Here is a 17146-nt window from a genome sequence, read left to right on the forward strand (position 1 = left end):
AATGTGCTCTAATTTCTGCAGCTGGGGACCCCTTGGGTCTTGAGGATGGGGTCACCCCAATTATGGTGCTGGGAGTTTCCAGAGCCGTAAAGGAAAATTCACCCCTTGGCTGTCAGGTTGAGGCTGCATGTCACCTGACAGAGCCAACATGAGAAAATCAGGTGAAACCAGGGGTGTGACTGTGTCTCTCTTGACCAAAGGACCCAGCATTGAGGAAGGACACTTCTCACTCTGAAAGGGCTGCACTCTGATTTTAAGAAAGGGGTAGGCAGTCAGAGATGGTCAATGTTTTCTACAACTGGGTTTTCAGTACAAAAAGCACATCTCCAGGCAAACATTGGCTCTGAAATAGGAGATGTCACAATTCATGGGGGCCACAGGCAGGCTTAGACCTTGGATTTTTTCTTTTTTGTTGTTCTTTTTCTTAAAAAATTTTAAAATTGTGATACAATATACAGAATATAAAATTGACCATTTTCATCATTTTCAGCATATATGCCAGTGGCATTAGGTACATTCACAATGTTGTGTGACCATCACCGCCATCCATCTCCAGAACTTTCTCACCTTTAGCTCTGTACTCATTAAACACTAACTCCCTATTCTTTCCTCCTCCCCAGCCCATAACAACTACCCTTCTACCTTCTGTCTCTATGAATTTGACTCTTCCAGGGACCTCAAGTGAGTGGAATCATACAGTATGTGTCCTTTTGTGTCCGGCTTATTTCATTTAGTACAATGTCTTCAAGGTTCATCTAGGCTGTACTGTCTACCCATGACTGTAGTAGTTCCTTCCTTTTCAAGGCTGACTAATATTTCATTGTATTTTGTCCATCCATCCATCCATCCATCCATCCATCCATCCATCCATCGGTGGGCCCGTGAGTTGTTTCCAGCCTTTGGCTATTATGAATAATGCTGTTATGAACATGGGTGCACAGACATTAGAGGAGCCTTGGGGTTTGCATTAATGCTAACCCTCTGCTTTCTGGTGACAGGTGGCCTCCAGCCTGTGGCTGAATGAGACCACAAAGCTGAGAGCAGGCACTTGGCAGCTCTGCTGAGGCAGGCTAGGGTGAGGGTGTGGGGGAGCGAATGGGGGGGCACCTATGCATCCAGACCAGGCTCAGGGTTGAAAGGATTATAATCCCACAAGCACAGAGGCTGTTCTGTCCCTTGCTTCCTGGTGCAATCCTGTGACATGCTGGCTTTAGGCACACTTCTCAAGGCCAACTCGCCCACAGAAGAAGACAGGGGGGCCAGAGCAGCCCTCTCTGCTTGGTCCACCTGGGCAGGCTGCAATTTTTTTAAATTAACTAATTTTATGGAGATGCAATTTCCATAAAGTAACTGCTCAGATCTTAAGTGTGCAGTGTGACAAGTTCTGACAAACGTATGTACCTGCATAACCCCCACCCCAATCAAGACACAGGCCATTTCCATTAGCCCAGAACATTCCTTCGGGCCACACTGCATTTTGGCAGCTTCTTTTAGAACCAGTAGATATTGCTGCAGCGTCAACAGGGTTAGGGGACTTATAAAAAGGCCTGTTGGGGGTTCTAGGCTGTAAAACCTGAGATGTCCTGGGCCCTGAGTCACCACAAAAGGCAGGGTTTTGTTTTTTGTTTTTTTCCTAATTTTGCAGTTCATTAGCCAGCCACAGGGGTCTGGCAAGGGAAGTTTTGCATCACTGGAGCCCAGCACAGACTGTGGGACCCAAGTGTCATCAAGTCCCATTCACTCTACGAGCCTGTCTCAAGCACTGGCTCTTTGCGGTGCATGGGACTGGGTGCAGGACTGGGCGATGCCGTGGTGGGTAGGGGACATGGAGCAAAATAGGGAGAAGAATGGCCTCTGGGTTGGAACCCAAGTTCGAATCTTATGATGTTGTAGAAACATCCATCATTCTGGCTAAGGCCCATGGGAAGGCTTTCTGGAGGCAGGGTGGTCAGGCTAGCCCTTTAAGGGATGCATGGGATTTCAACAGGAGGCCAGAAAGAGGAGAAGACTCCAGGCAGGGAGGACACTGTGTCAGCAAAGGCATTGAGACATAACAAGAGCCATCATTTATTGAATGCCTGTTATGTGGCAGGCATTGGGCTAGGTGTTTCACATCATGATTTTGTTTAACAAAAATAAAATGACGATGATGGCTGCCCTACAAGAGAAATCATAAGAGGTGCAATGTGGCAGAGTGATTTCCCAGGTTCACAGGGCATTGCCCCGGGATTCAGCCCTGGCTCCGGATGTTTCTGAAGCCCACCTTCTGCTGCTGGCTGTGCTGTGGGAAGAAATCCACTAGAACCAAAGCTTCGGCCTGCTGCACGGAGGGGAGGTGCTGTAGGGACCAAGGCCGGGAGGCATTCAAACCACTGAGGGCCTTCAAAGCTCGGTGCTTCCTCACTTGGTTCAAATTTCAATTAAGATGGCAGGAGCCGTACTGGTTCGCAAAAGGAGCCCTGTAAACTCTGCATTATGCATACATCTCTTTCTCTCTCTTTTTAACGTCATAGGAAAATCTTATTTGTTTAAAGTGATGGGGGCTAATTAGTAGAATTATTTTTTCCAAAAACAGTCTTATTTATACAAAATGGCCCAAAGCAGGCTCAGAAGGTTGGAGGCAGAGGTGGCCTGTAATTAGCGCGACTGCCCAGGAATGGACCTTCTAGAGTGTGCTAGCATGAGGAAATTCTCTTTTCTTCGTTGCTGTAGATGCCCCCGATTCTTGCTTACACTGTTAGTCCTGAGAGAGGAGGGGAGTCCTCAAACTACTACAGATGTTACACCAAATGCCCCACGCCATTTGGAGCTGACAGGGGAGGAGCTTTCTGGGAGCTTCTGCTGCACCTGACTTTGATCTGCTAACCAGGGTCAAGGCTCCCTAGAAGAGACACTGAAGCATGTCAGAGACCGGGAGCTCCTTGTGTTGCATCAGCAGCATAACTCCTGGGAGAGGCTCAAATATTCTTCAATACCAAATGCCACGGGTCTCTTTAGCGCCCCAGCCCAGACTGTCCCAGCCTCCTTCCCAAAGTGCGTGGAACACCAGCCCAGAAGGGCGCTCTCAGAAAGACAGACACCCCTGGATGCAGAGTCCACATGAACCCTGCAGCCCCAGGAATGGCCAGTAGGCACTCATGTTAAAAGGCACACACACATCTGCAAACACATCACACACACACACACACACACATGCACTCTCCCTTTCACAAACACACTCAGGTTCTCTACCGCCTTTCGTCCCCCAGTCCAGCCGTATATGTACACCAGCTTTTTTCCTTCCCAAAGAACTCCAAACCACTTCATGTGCACAGAAGGAGGGAGAGCTGCCTCTCAAATGGAGAAGCTACTGGGTGGCAGAAAACCTCGTGAGCTCCCCGAAGGCCAGGCCACTCAGCCCCTCGTACTCTCAGTTTGGGGTAACTGAGACACAAGGGAGCTCTCCCCGGGGGTCCCCAGGCCTTCTCACTGCCAGCAGAGCTCCTCCTCTCTGCCCATGTGCACGCACAGCTGCAGGGCTGGCTCCTTTCTCAACAAAAGTTCAGCGCTCTCTGGTTGGTAGTCTGGAGCCAGGCCAATCCCCCTCCTTCCCCAGAATGCTCCCTCATTTGCAGAGGCCTCCAGCGAACCACAGACCTCCCTGCCCTGCCCCTTCTCCTGCCGCAGAGGGTGGGAGGATGATGCTGGGGATGCCCCCCCTTCTGCCCGACACCCACATGCTGACCCACAAACCACAGGCCTCTCGTGTGGATGGGCTCCCCACGCCCAGGCCTCAGCCACATCTCGCAACCCACTCCGTGGTCCAGTCTTGAAAGAGTGTTTTAGCTTCGAAAGAAAGCAGGATTTAGGTAAAATCTAGGAGCCAAAGTCTAACCCTAGTGATGTGAATCCCGGGATGGCCTGTTTGCAGGGGCCTCACTCTTGACCCAGGAGCAGGGGGTGGTGCGTGGTGCACAGGGGGTGTGAGCCGGCTACACCTCACCCCCTCCCGCCTGTCTCGATTCGGCTGCAAGTGGAGCACACTGCAAACCAGACTATTTCCTCTCCTTGCCAGTGAGCCGTTGCTGTGTGTGTACTCCAGGAGGAGGCCATTATAGGGAGTTAATAGAGTTTTAAATTTGTTTTTAAATTTTATAATGCAATTCATCAAATTCAGCGTCTGAGCACAGCATTCACATTCAGACCAGGCAGTATATGTCAAACTGGCCCCAGCCTTCCCCCACCCCGTTCCCCCAAATGAGGAATGGTTAACTCTTTAGGGTAACTGTCAGGCATGGCTCCACTTGGGGCAAGAAGGGCAGCAGGGTACCAACTCCATTCTGGAATTTGTCTAATGGAAAGGCTGGTGACTTAGCCGAGATGCTATGGGCACCTTCCATGAGCAGGGGCAATAGAGGCTGCCCTTGGCCTTCGTCACCTTGTTGAGATGGCCACCTGGGAGTGACCGTGACACGGTGCTTTCAGACACGTGTCTGTGAGGTACCAGGTGCCAATGAGAATGAGCAAACACCCAGGGCATAGATGTGGAAAGCAATCGTGCAGTCTGCTGATCGGGGACAGATGTGAGCATGATTTCTGCTATTTTTCACCCAGAAGGATTTCCTTTAAGGACGTGTTCAGCTGAACTTAGGATCATTATTGTAACTTGGGATCAGTTGCTGCTGAATTGGAAATAAGTGAGATTTATGGGACCACGGGTTTGTGAGGAACAGCTCGGGTATCAGGACTTGTGGTGGATCTTCCATATCACTAACTGTAGTCAATCTTGCCTTTTATTAAGCTTTAATAAGTGACTTCGCTTCTAGGGAAAGTTCCAGAATAGACAGTGCCAGCAAGTGAAATCCTCCTGGTCCCAGAGCAGACTACAATAGGATAGTGTCCTCCTGGTGGCCCTGACAGCAGAGCCTTCAGCTGGCTGAGCTGAAGAGCCCCAAGAGCGCAGGGCCCCCTTGTGCAGCACGATCTGGCGGTGCGTGGAGGGTGGGGCATGACTATGGGAGCGTGATCACCAGCTCTCCTTGGCACAACAAAGGCCTCCTGTTGGCACTGATCTCCTTCTGAACCATATCTGCTTTCAGTTCACGGACCCACAGGGTGGCTGCACTTCGGGGCCCCAGCTGTCCGGCCCTAGGTCAGGGAGTGGCCACCGGGTGGCTCTAACTTTTAGTCACTGCTGATGGGTGGCGCTGTGCTGGTGACAAGAGGAGGGAGCTTCAGGCTGGCTTTTGTGGAGCCCCCAGAAACAGTCCACCTCCTCCTTGCTGAGCAACCAGGTATCGACTTGAGATCTGCACTTCTTAAAAAGAACAGACACAAATAGAAAGTTCAGCCCTCCGGAAGCCACACACCCAGTGAAACACCTACACTACGTTTCAGCTCTTGGGGGACCCTGGCCTGATGGCTCGTGGCCTTCCAGATGGAGCTCCAGGCTCTCGAGCCACATAGCTTTGAACGGCCTGCTTTCAATTTCACACAAATTAAAAACACGAAGGAGGGGTGGGGCAACAACCCTGTGTGGCCTCGGCAAGGCCGAGCAGATTCAGAGACAGATGCTGAGGCCTGGCCACAGGTGGGACGTGGGGGCTGGGGCGGGGCTGGGCTCAGCAGCCTGCGGGGGCAGGGGATGGGCCGGGATGGAGGAAAAGCATCTTGAGGTGATGGAAGTCTTTTTGCATTCAAGGGCTTGCCGCCTTCCAACTTGCTACTTATTGCATTGAAAAATATTCCACACGATTGAAGAACTATTTTCCAAAACAAAATGCTGGTATTCATCAGGAGGCGCGGGTTGTGCAGTGTGAACAATTCACTTTCGTTAAGTACCATATGGCCGCTGGTAGGAAAACGCTAACATGTTTCAACAGTACAGCTGGGGTAGGGCTCCTTTATTCACCGTGCAGATGGTTCTAATTGACATCTCTCCTAAAACAGGTCTCCAGCATTTCTGCAGGATCATTAGAGTAATTAGTTATTAAATACCATCACCACTTTTAGAGAGGGGGTCTGAGCCTTGGCAACATTCCACAGTGATGGAGCTGACAGGTCCCCGTGGAGGGCCAAGGGAAAGGGTGGGCTGGCTCCTCCTTCTCAGTGGCGAGGCCAGGGAAGGACAAAGACGTTGCTAATTCCAGAACAGCCGCTTGGAGACAACGCAGGCGACCAACGGGCTCTGGCCCAGGGTTCTGGAGCTGGGCTCCTATCTCTTCCTTAGCTGTGTGACCATACAGCTTCCATCCCTCAGACTCAGTTTGTTCATTCCTTAAATGGGGGTAATAACGCAGGGCTGACATTGTGCAGTGCAGAGCAAACGGAAAGGCCTGGAAGGACGAAAGTGCTATAGCTGAACTGGTTTTGATGCTTGTGTGTGAGGTCCGGCCTGCTCCATGCTCACCTCTTTGGTGAGTGACAAGCCGTGGCCTCTCAAAGACTTGGCCACACTGGAGACGCAGTCCCTGACACTGTGACAAGTGAGCCTTTGTTGTATTGTGACCAGAGCCACAAGCCAGAAGGGCAGTTCAGGGGGTTGGGGGTGGGATTCTGGGGATCACACATGCAGCCGAAGCACTGAGGCCATCGCCCTCAGCCACCCCAGACACAGCGTGCTGCCCCAGCCCAGCCATCTTGCAGACTTGGTGCTCCCTGACCCATCTTGGCTTCCACGTCACACACGCAGGTGGTTCCGCATTGCCAATCGGGCCGCCTTTGCGGGGAAGAAAGGAGTCTAGGGAGCGTGTGTGCGCCTCGGAGTTCTTCCAAAAAGTAAATACATGTATCCAAAGGGTAATATGGATTTAGGAAATAGCCTTCACTTTGAGCTCTTTCCCCATTGATCAAGGGTTAATAGTGTGGCATTATTAGTTTAATTTCACAGTCTAATCAGTTTCCTGCTTTATTGATCGAAGGACTTGGAGCAATTGTAATTCGGTGGAGCTGAAAAGTAAAATTCTCGGCTGAGGGAATCAAGCCGGGAGGCTCTGGAGCTCTGGGGTTGTGCGAGGGAGTGCCCGGTCTTGTCTACACAGCTCCCCTAACTGCACGCAATCCACAGGTAAAGTGTCCAGTCCCATTTCCTTCCTCTCACTGGTGAACCCCTCGGAGGGCGCAGGGTCCACACCTCACAATGACTACTAACTAGCACTGGATATGGGGACCGGCTTTGGGAAGAGCCCCTCCATACTGGAGCCCAAATCCACCTCGAATGCCACTCTGAGCCCTGAACCGGCCTGGGGCTTCATTGTTAAACACCCTCTGTCAGCAGGGCCCCATCTGTGCAATGGATTTTTTTTTTTTTTGTCACTTTTTCAAATCAGAATAGAAACAATTTTTAGTCTATAATTATCATTTCTTTTCTCAACAGACAAATGTTTCCTTTTAAATTGTAGGGCGGAAAAAGCAAAGAACAACATTTAAACCAAAAAGAAAGACTAAAATTAATTTCCTCTTTACAGAAAAATAAAATACAACAGCTCTAAGAAGCCAGGTTTTTTTCTTTTCCCAAAAGAGCAACAAATGCAACAGTACACTCCTTGCCACCATTAATGCCCATTTTTAGGAGGCAAGGCCCTGTGGGGTAGTGGTGATGGGCTTTGCAGACCTGTCTCTGGAGTCAGGCCCTGTACTCTGGTCTCCTGGAGGAGGCTGGGCTCCTGATTTCTGAGCTCCCTTGGGATGCATCATCCAAAACCCCTCGGTTTAGGAAGCGAGCTCTGGATGGAGGGTCTCAGGAGCCAGGGTCAAGGCCTGGGGTCTACCAGCTGGCCCTCAGTTTCCTCCTTTCTAAGACGGGACCGCTGCTCATCTCTCAAGGCTGCTGGAAGGATTCTAATGGGCTCTGTGACTGTAAAGCATCGAACGAGTTCCGCGCTTTCAGCATGGAGTCTAGACTAACCAGACTCACTGTGAAGAGAGAAAGTCCTGCTCCAGTGCTTTCTCTGTTGGCATGCTCTTCGGCCCACCCCAGCAAAGGCGCCCCGCCCCGTCTCGGCTCTCATACTCTGCCAGCACACAGCAGGAGAGCCACAGCCAGGCGTGTATTTACCGAGTGCACCCCAAGGGCCAGGCCCCGGGCCCAGCGTTCCAGTGCCTGGAGTCGGCAAGGCCGAGACGGGCTAGCTGAGGGGGATTTCCAGGGAGGTACAGCATGTGCTGAGCTTGGAGGGAGGAGAAGCAGGTTGCATTTAAGGAGCTGAAAGTAGTTCAGTGTAGCTGGGCCAGAGCCGGCGCAGGTGAGGAAGCAGAAAGGCCGGAAGAGCATGTTTCCTCTGGGGGAGGAGGGTCCCAGCTCTGTGGTCCGTGCTAAGGAGTCTGGTTTCAGAGTCGGCCAACAGATGACGGGACTGCTCAACTGTCCTGGCAGAGGCTCCATCCCCACTTCCAGCCGTGGCCTCCTCCCCAGGGAACGGGGCGCGCCGCATGTCCACAAACCACTCTACCAACGCCATGTGCTCACTGTTGGTCCCACTCCTATGCGTAAGCATGATCTCCTTGGGGGGCCACCGTCACCCAGTGACGTGCTGGTAAATGTTTGCCAGCTGCTCTGGTGCTGGTGTCTGTGCGTGTGGGGGAGACGGACAAAGCAAGCAAAACCGCTAGACCCTGCTTTGTAGCATTTGCCAGTCTCTGTTGTATAAACACTCCCAACAGGATGTCAGTGACCATAACGCTGGGAAGGGGTGATAGCAACGGGCTCTTGGGAGCCAGGCCAGCTCACCACACTCACGGGACTTAGGAACGGGGTTGGGAGGGGGGGGTCATGAAGATGCTGCCCCGAAGCTGTGGCTGCTGCCCTGTGGCCAGGGAGACCCACAGCATGGCGGCCGCAGGGAGCAGAGCTGCCCACCACGCCCCCACCTCCTTCGTCTCCCTGCTCTGATCCGCCAGATCGTGTCCAAGCACCTCACTTGGCATTTGAGGCTTTTTACTCCAGGTGCCACCTCTTGCTCTCCCCAGGCTCTTCTCATGCCGTCCCTGCAGAGCCCGCTGCACCAGCCTCACTGTCTCCTCCTGGGTCCTCGTCACACCCTGGGCCATCCCACTTCCAGGCCAAGAGCACAGCTTAGGAGGGTCCCTCTGCCTGTGACACCTTCCCTCCTGCATTCCCCGATCAAACCCTTCCCGATGCACCACTTCTGTACAAAGCTTTCTCCAAAAGCCCACCACCCCCTGCTTCTGCTGGGAATGAAGTCCGCGGGGCACACAGGGACTCCCCCTGCTTGACCGCACACGCTGTGCAGCTTCCTGCTAGAACAAAGGCTCTGGGACCTTCTGCTCCATGAATCAATAGTCCCCTTGGTGGGCTCCCAATTCAAGATGCTTCCTGACCCAACCATACAATTTGACCCTTGAAAAACTTCCTCTCAAGGAAGCAGAGGAGGGCAAGCATTAGTGTCCAACACTTGTAATTCCAAGGACAAAAAGACCACGGGCCAAGGATCTCGATGGCTCACTTGTCATGGCCAGGCAAGGCCAGAGCGATGGCTGGGTTACACTAGGAGGAAGCTTAGTGGCTGTCCCAGCCACAGTGAGACTCTTCTGCTAGACGGGCAGGGCGGGTGGCAAAGACATAGGATCCCTATAATGACTCCAAGCAGGTGGAAAAAGGCAAGCGGCTATCCTGTGCACCTGATAGCCTTCTAAAAATAGCTGGTGGGCCCTGGCCCTGCAGGCTTCCCTGTGGCTAGGGGCAGGGGCTGGAGCTGTTGGGTCACTACGTTTCAGAGGAGTAAGGCATGTCACAGCTACCCTTCCTGGACAGGGCTGAAGTTGGGCCTTGGCCAGACATGAAAGCTAAGGACGGGTCTCCTCTGCATCACCTCCTGCTTAGCTCTGCCCCACCACCTCGGGTTAGGCACTGTTCTTGCCTGCTGTCACATGGGAGGGGAAGGGAGACAGGGAGCCACAGATGCCAGCAGGCTCTGGGCACCAGTTCTTCTTGGCCAAGGGACCTGGGCACACAGACATTCTCCTCAAACCAAGGCACTGACAGCATTGAACAGAAATGTCATGATCTGACGCCACGTGGAGTAGGAGGAAGTAAGAAAAGAAAGGAATTCTCCAGGCTGAGCCCCAGAAGTCTCCTCTGCCCTCCAGTGGGGCCAGGCTCAGGAACAAGCCGTGGGCAGGGAACAAAGGGAGAGTTCTTCTCTTTCAGGGGCAGGCTGGGCCTTCTCCAGTTCTCAGAGAGCCAGCTTCCTCTGGTTTCCTCCTCCCTCCTCCGTGTCTAGACGGGAATACTTAGCTCCCGGCGTCCTTCAGGGGTATGTTGGGCCTCCTGTCCCCAGGACCGATCCTGGGGCTGCACCTGGGTGCTCTGCTGACGCAGGGAAATGCTCCAGAAACAAATCCTGCTCGTTACAAGTTACAGTATGTATTTTTATGGGCAATGTCAGCAAATTTTGGAGATCACGGTCACCCAGCTGAGAACCAAAGTCCAGCAGGGTTTGAATAAAAAAATTACAGGGAGCAAAATTACTTTCAAATAAGATCCCCTAGCAAATATAAACGGCCTCCTCTCCAATCCCCCAACACACATACATTTGGAAAAGGCCTTTCCAATTCTTTCGCTGAGAGGCAGGGAGACTGGGAGGCTTTTGTTTTCCTGGAACATTTTCAGACCAAATGTGCTCCTGTCTCGGTGAAGTCCCTCTGAAACTCTGACTTCTGAATGAGGTATTGGCATTATTGGGTCTTGGGAGGGACACATAGCGTTGTTGCCTCTGGAAAAGCTGGCACGGTGGGCCAAGAAGTGGAGCAGACAGAACCGGAGGGATGCCCCACACTGCCCGTCCCCAGCCCCCAGCCCCTCCCCGCGCAGAAGACCACGAAGGAACGCCCAGCGGCCTGTTCCCACTCGCTCGCCCTGCCCTGCGCCCTGCTGGGATCGTATCCTGTTGCTGAAATGTGATGCCTGGCCCGCTGGCCTGCCAGCAGCGCGGCCACCCTGGCCCGAGTGCGCGCGTCAGCCACCCACCCGTTAGCTGTGAACATCTATCAGTGTGACTCTGCAGCCACCGCCCGGCTTCTCCCCTCGGCACCTCTTACGAGTCCCCAGGGATGCAGCTGCTCCCGGCTGTCCTCGGTCCCTCCGAGCTCGAGCTTCTGCACGGAGCCCAGGCCGGCCCGGCTGGCGCCCGTGCCACGGCGGCGGTGTCTTCTGCCTTCCCGGCCAGCTCGGGGTTTGGTGGAGTGGAAAGAGATGCAGATGAGGGGCCAGCGCTTGCCGGGGCGGGCTCTGCCACTCCCTAGCATGGCACGGAGCAAGTCACCTCACCTCGTTGGCGTCAGCTTCCTGCTCTGGGAAACGCGAATGCTCGAGCGTACTCTACCTTCCCCCCGCGGGCGTCGTGGGGAGAAAGAGAAACCCCAGATGGAGAAGGAATTTGGAAGAGTCAATAAAAAGTTATTATCATTGCAGAGTCGGGCTGGAGGTGTCTAGGCCAGTCCCAAAAGAGGCACAAGCCTTCCGCCATGAGTCGTCTCTTTACGAGATAAGCACTTACTTCAAGGCTCCTGCCCCTCTTCGCGAGCAGAATTGTAGGATCGTTGCCAAGTGCAAGCCGTACAGACAGCAAATAATCACCTGGATGAGAAGCCTGTTGAAATGAGCCTTTGCTGGGGCCAAGGTCGGCCAGCGGCTTGGCCTGTAAATCAGCACTCCCTCCTCATCTCATTGGCTCTCGCAAGAAGATGAACTCAGCCCAACCTGGACATTTCCCGGCTCCCACTGCCCTGCCCTGCACACAGTAGGGATTCAGACAATGCTTGCTGAACCGAGTGACTGCAGCAGCAGCTGGGAGTGCGAAGGGGCCGAGCCCTGTCCACTCAAATTGGAGAGTCCGTCCATAAAGCCAAGGCGGGAGACAAATCGAAATCCGACAGCACTTCAGGCTGGAGCAGGGGCCGCAGTTGGCCCCGCCAGCTGTAGCCGAAAGGGATTTCAGGGGGTGGGGATGCCCAGCGAGGTTAGAATTAACATACTTCCTGTATTATGTTGCAGCAGTGATAAGACTAAAATTTTAGGATTTTCTTAATGAGACTCCTGCATTCACTGGTTTTCCTTATCAGTACTGGCAAGAACCATACTTCAGCATTTATGTCCTTTGCTTTAGAATGGAAGAAGGATCATAAGAGGAATTCGAAAACTCACTGTGGGAGAATACCTCTGCGCCCTTTCTGCTCTCCTCATATGGAATGCGGGTCCTCTGCCCCCCGCCCACCCCAGACACGCTGTGCTATTACTCATTGGCATCTGGGCGGCAAGCTTTCCCAGTCCAGACTTTGCTGAACAAAATGCAAATTGGGGCTGTGAAAAGAATCTCTGGAAGTTAGAATGCCTCTGCCCTCCCCTCCCGTCCGAGGCTCTGGACCTCCCCCCCCAACAAGTGTCCATAACACCCCTGAGAGGCAGGTGCACAGGCTCTAACACTCAGTTCCACAAAGACTGCTCTCACATCTGCCCACGGGGCAGCTCACTGCGGACTCTGATGAGGGCAAAGCAATGACACACTCAGGCCCATACAACATATGCAGGGCGGAGTTTACGCTGCAAACTCTGTGGGGATGGGGGGGTCTGCCACACACCCATTTTATAGGTATGCAGCCTGGCCCCTAGAGTTGGTGGGTGACATGGCCCCATCTAGAGAGATCTGACACTGGAGGCAGGAATAAAACTCAGAGTCTGGGCCTAGGGCTGGGATTGGAGGAGATCAAGCCCCCTCCCCAAGGCTCAGAACCCAAGACCTTGGGTCCCCTTGGGGCAACCAGCCCGCTCTATGAGAAGAGAACCCGAAAGGCCTGCCTCATCTTCCCATCCCACTTGGATGACTAGCCGACCTTGAAAAAAAGTATTTTTTTTTCCTGATCAGATTTCAAAAGGCAAAAGGTCTCTAATCTGTCCCCAAATAAGGAAGAGCTACCATTCCTTTATCCCAAACACAGCCACCAGTCCCGAAGCAATCGAACAGAGCCTTCCAACAAGCAAACCAGACGGCGTCACCATGCAGAAGCTCCCCATTCACGGCAAAGCCCCAGCGTCCTCGTTGGTGGCCTATGAACGCATCCTTCGCACACAGTTGTAACAAGCAAGCCCACAGCAGGTGAGGGGGTGCTGTTGCTTCGGGCGACAGAGTGACCACAGCAAGTTGAACGGATGAGGATGAAAAAAGATGCAGAAATACTGAAAAGCAGGAGCACAGCCTTGGCAAGCAGGGCAACTTCTGGTCGTTCAGTTCAGGGTCAAACATCCTGACTACGTCCATAGGACCCCCAGGCCACCAAGGCAGCGCTGCGTAAGAAACAATACTCTCAAGGCCACAGACTGGTTAAGAGTGCAGGCTTTGGAATTCGACAGAGCCTGTGTCCTGGCTCCGACATTTATCATTTGTGTGTCCTTCAGCAATTGGCCTAAACTTTTTGAACCTCTGTTTCCTCGTAGGAGATGTGGATACAAGTGGTCCCCACTTTTCGGTGTGGGAATGAGGCTGTTTGGAAAGTGGACAGTGCTGGGATCATACAGACAGCATCCCCTGGATGGGCACTGCCGTGGAAGAGGGAAGTGGGGGTGATAGTCCCTTCAGGAGGATTTCCCCAACATGGTTAAAATAAAAGAAAGTTAGGGCTTTACAGGGGGGCAAAAGTGACAGAGAGAAGACGACCCAGAGGAGAAGCTAGAGGAAGTGTGGGTGGGAACGACATGGGTGCAGCCCCCCAATACCTACAGGACACCTCAGGGTACCAGGCACGGGTTAAGAGATTTGATATAATTAATCTAATTCCATCCTCCCAACTTAGTTGTAGTTATTATAAAACTCCATTTTACAGGTGAAGAATCTTACGGAGGAATGCAGACACTTTCCTAGGGTTACACAGCTCATAAGTGGGATTCAAATACAGAGTTATCTGAGTCATCTGAGTTATCCGAGAAAAGACAGTTTCTTCTTTTTTTTCTTTTTGAGAGAGAGAGAGAGAGGTGTGGGAGGTGCTGAGGGAGAGGGAGAGAGAGAGAGAGAATCTTAAGCAGACTCCACACTCAGTGCAGAGCCCAACATGGGGCTCGATCTCGACCCTGAGATAGTGACCTGAGCCAAAGTCAAGAGTCAGGTGTTTAACCAACTGAGCCCCCCAGGTGCCCCAAAGACAGTTTCTTAATTCCTACAGCAGGTAGGGAGACAGTGAGGGAGGGGCTTCCCAGAAAGTTCACAGGGAGGAGATGGAGACGGAGTAGGTGAGGAGCTCCTCACTCACGGCTGCCCAGCTGGCTGCCATGCTGGTGAGCAGTCCACAAGGGCAGGAAGGACCTACAGCTTTGGTGTGCCAGAGAGAAGGCCCTTGACGCTGAGCCCCTTGTGAAGTCCAAACGTCAGTCCTGCCAGTGGTTTGTGATATGGTCGAGGGGGAAGCTTCCAGCACATGAACATTGCCTCTAAGGGGTCTCCTACACAGCACATGGTGCCCCGAGAGGAGGCCTTGGGCCCAGAGCCTTCTCCAGGGGTTCTTCTGGATTGTCAGAAGGACAGTCTTCTGGGGGAGCCCCTGTATCACCCCCTGTCACATCACCTGCCCCATACACCCCAGGCCCAGACTCTGTGCCTCAGATCGGCAGAGAAGAGGGACAGAGGTCACGGGAGCGCTCCGTCATAATCCCCCCTAAGTCTCATTGTCTGGATCATGAGCCCAGCAAAGAAAAATACCTACAAAGAAAACACCAGAGTGAGGGAGAGGGTCTTTGTAAAATGTGGGCAGTAATCAGAATTTGTATCGAGAGAAAAATGACAATTGTTAAAACCCTATATGCAACCCGAACTCTGGTTTATGATAATGTAACATTTCCAGCAATAATATTCGGGGAGGAAAGAGATGAAAATGAACTGAACTTTATTCAGGGATCTCATTACTATGAGTATGGTTCCTTTTGCTAAAATATAGAAATATCTATAATGAGGATTTGTGTTGTCCTAAGAAAAATATATGAAAAAGTAGCCTTAAAGCATGGGAAAACTTTCATATGCTATCATGCAGAAGTTTGTTTCCCCCTGAAGAGCTGGGGTATGTAAATAGTTCACTGAAAGAAAAGACTTGTGTAATTAATCGCAGGTATCGACCCTTCCCAGTGAGTTCTGGTGGTCTCACGGTCTCGGGACCCCAGGAACAGGAGTCAGGGCAGCGGCCCGGCCTTGACCTCCACCAAGCGGTGGGAAATCCCAGTGACTCCACTCCTTGGATTCCAATACAAGCAAACAAGGCATGCTTTGTTCTCTCTCTCCCCACCGCCCAGCCCAGCCCAGCTGTAAGTCTTTGTTTTTAAGTAGTCAATGAATCACAGAAGGCCAGACCGAAAGGCTCCTGCAGACTCCTCTCCTTCCAGCCCTCCCATTGCACAGATTAGGAAACTGAGGTCCTGGGAGGTATACGCACTTGCCCTGGATCCCGTGAAATGGCAGAGGCCAAGCCTAAGAAAATTACCAATGCTCACCCCCATCTAGGACCCCATCTTCAGAGGGATCTGGTTCTGCTTGGGCTGCAGTCTGTTTGACTCTGGAGTGGCCACTGATCCTCTTCCATGAGACAGGCAAGACTTCAGTCCCCTTCTGCTCTCCCTGAGTCTCCCTTACCTGGCTTGTCTCCTGGGCAGGCAATACTCAGAGGTGGTTTGAGCTGACACCCACCCTGTTGACAGACCTCAGGCAGGTGACACCCCAGTCCGGGGCCAGAGCCCAGTCCTGACGGGGGGCTGGCCTGGCTGGCATATTCTAGCTCAGTTAGCAGGTGAGGACATCCAGGAGGAAGAAGAGGTGGGGAGGAAGAGGGCAGGGGGCCAGGAGCCCTGGCAAACCCAAAGCCTGAGGAGGTGATGGCTAACGGTGGCTAGAAAAAGTGTCCTCGACAGAGGGCGGGGGATTGGCCCGACCAGGTTGGCAGCAAGGGAGGAGCGTGGCACAGGGTCAGTTGTCCCAGGGAGACCCATCCCCACCTGGCGGCTGCAGCTTCCAACAGAGCCTCTGCGCACAGGCTGCCAGAGCGCCTCTACACAGCCCTGGGCCCGGAAAGTGCATCTCACAGCGTGGTGTGCGGGACGCCCGGAAACGAGCTCCTTCTCCACAGCTGCCTGGCCCTCGCTGGCCTCACAGGCCCCTTCCCCTCTCCCAGGGAGTCACTAATAAAAACAAAGCATTGATCAAATGGGATAGGTCACTTCAGCTGTTTCCTGAGCTGGTCTGAGAGTTTGGGCTCCATTCACCATCCAGAGTCACTCTTTTTGGGGGGACAGCCACTGGACTCATGATGGGGGGCAGGAGAAGGGAGGGGATTTGATTCCCCGTCTTGGTGGCCTGGCTGCTCACCCCTCCCCAGAGGACAAACACCGCACTCACGAGTCAAGTGGGTGGACTCCAAATTTTTTGTCTTTCTTTCTAGGTAAGAAAAACATGTCATAGGGGCGCCTGGGTGGCACAGCGGTTAAGCATCTGCCTTCGGCTCAGGGCGTGATCCTGGCATTCTGGGATCGAGCCCCACATCAGGCTCTTCCGCTATGAGCCTGCTTCTTCCTCTCCCACTCCCCCTGCTTGTGTTCCCTGTCTCGCTGGCTGTCTCTATCTCAGTCAAATAAATAAATAAAATCTTAAAAAAAAATAAAAAAAATAAAAACAAAAACATGTCATAGGGAACCCTCCCTGAACATTTTATACAAATCTTAAAGGGGCAGGGTGATATGGCCAAAGGTGTCAGAGGGTACCTCTCATGTCTCCTCCATTCTAGATCCCCCAGGGGCCAGAGGAAGGGAGCTCCTGGCCTGAAGACGGAGGCTGCACTAGGGATCTGGATGTTCCCGAAAGCTAGCAGCATGCTGGCAACGTAAGCCCCCAGCTCGCTGCACCTGTCTGCTTCCTGGTAATAATTAATAACCACAGTGGTAGTAGTATTTACTATAATTACTACTTCAAGCCCACCCTTTACTGAGTATTTCTTATGAACCACACACTATCTCCCTTACTCCTCACAAGAGCCCTCTGACATAGGTATTCTTTTTTTTTTTTTTTAAAGATTTTATTTATTCATTTGACAGAGAGAGAGACAGCCAGCGAGAGAGGGAATACAAGCAGGGGGAGTGGGAGAGGAAGAAGCAGGCTCCCAGCGGAGGAGCCTGACGCTGGGC

The 17146-nt window shown here is 52.7% G+C and overlaps 1 protein-coding gene across 4 annotated transcripts in view; it reads right to left on the reverse strand.

Annotated features, from left to right (window-relative positions):
- Nucleotides 1–17146, reverse strand: part of KLHL29 (kelch like family member 29) — a 300737-nt gene that overhangs the window by 162127 nt on the left and 121464 nt on the right. Inside the window, exon 1 of one of the 4 annotated variants that reach the window (XM_045813463.2) lies at nucleotides 11031–11726. The exons of 2 other annotated variants lie outside the window; for them this stretch is intronic. The gene's annotated coding sequence lies outside the window, so the exon portion shown is untranslated. Of the gene's footprint in view, nucleotides 1–10966; nucleotides 11727–17146 lie in introns of those variants that run through there. One more of the 4 variants, XM_087863841.1, reaches the window with a different exon arrangement.

This window comes from Ursus americanus, chromosome 7 (genome assembly GCF_024610735.1).
Source record: "Ursus americanus isolate L20-20 chromosome 7, mUrsAme1.1.p, whole genome shotgun sequence".
In the NCBI taxonomy this organism is placed as follows: Eukaryota; Metazoa; Chordata; class Mammalia; order Carnivora; family Ursidae; genus Ursus; species Ursus americanus.